This window comes from Tursiops truncatus, chromosome 15 (genome assembly GCF_011762595.2).
Source record: "Tursiops truncatus isolate mTurTru1 chromosome 15, mTurTru1.mat.Y, whole genome shotgun sequence".
Classification (NCBI taxonomy): Eukaryota; Metazoa; Chordata; class Mammalia; order Artiodactyla; family Delphinidae; genus Tursiops; species Tursiops truncatus.
In genome coordinates, this window is record NC_047048.1 from 36,048,566 (window position 1) to 36,049,981 (window position 1,416).

The window sequence follows — 1,416 nt, forward strand, 5'->3', positions numbered from 1 at the left end:
CTTCTCCATCCCCCCACCCAGGGAACGCATCTTGCCCAACTCTGGCCCGGGTCACAGTGTCCTTTTTTTTGGGGGGGGGTGGCGCTGTGTTGGGTCTTCGTTACTGTGCGTAGGCTTTCTGTAGTTGCGGAGAGCGGGGGCTACTCTTCATTGCGGTGGCTTCTCTCGCTGCGGAGCACGGTCTCTAGGCGCGTGGGCTTCAGTAGTTGTGGCTCGTGGGCTCTAGAGTGCAGGCTCAGTAGTTGTGGCTCACGGGCTTATTCTGTGGCATGTGGGATCTTCCTGGACCAGGGCTCGAACCCATGTCCCCTGCACTGGCAGGTAGGTTCTTAACCACTGCGCCACTAGGGAAGTCCCAGGGTCACAGTGTCTTAATGTCAACCATAAGATGGGCCTAAGCCCACTTACAGTAAGAAGGGACTGCAGGGAATGTTGGGGCATCCCCAACCGCAGGCCCCAGGAACACACACTGACACGTGAGACAGGTGCACAGCCATCCCCATCCAGAACTGTCCGATGGACACCAGCATGGGCAGCACCACAGGGGGCTCCTGCTCTCACAGGCCAACAGGGGAGGGGTAGTGGGGCAGGGGCACGCAGCCCACTGATGGATGGGAAATGGTCCAGAGGCCCAGTCTCTTCGTTCAGAAGAGGAACTGAAACAGCTGGTGTCAGAGAGCTGGCAGCACTGGGACCAAGCCTCTCTTCCCCTACCAGCCCAGGATTTCTGGGACCTGGGCCAAGCCATCTGAAGGTGGCAGCAGGAAAGGGATGACGGGAACACGCAGGTCTTGGAAGGCAACGGCAAAGGAAGGGGGAGCAGCAGGAGTGAGTGTCCAGCCGCCAGTGTGGGGAAGAGGAACAGAAGGCAAGAGCGCGACAGAGCCGCCAAGGCTGCCGGCAGGATGGGAGGGCCGCTGGCAATCCGCCAGCCCTGGGAGGAACTGAAGGACAGGTGTGTGCAGGTGGCAGAGAAAATAGGTCTTACGTGTTTGTTGTATACGTACACCCAACTAAAATGCAAGGGATTAGAAAAGACATTCATAGTGACTTCCATAAACTTCCAGATAGAATAAGCTTATTTTGAATGAGCATGACTTTTTGACACTGAGTTTTACACAGACAGGGATCCTTGCAATTCTGGACAGAGAAGTTTGGGCGACATTTCCTGATGGCCATTCCTCACGTTTACGGAGCACGTCCACACGCCGGGCGCTGTGAAGAACAGTAGACAAAATCCATCAGGGGAAGACTTGGTTGGCACCAGAGGCAGCAGAGGATCTATCTCTGGAATGAAGAAACTCCTCCCCGTTGATCAGGATCAGCTAATGCAGTCCCTCAAATTCATGTCCAGTGGTTCCTTCAGAAATTCCCATCCCACTGAAACATTTTCAAATCAAATACTTCACAGTGATG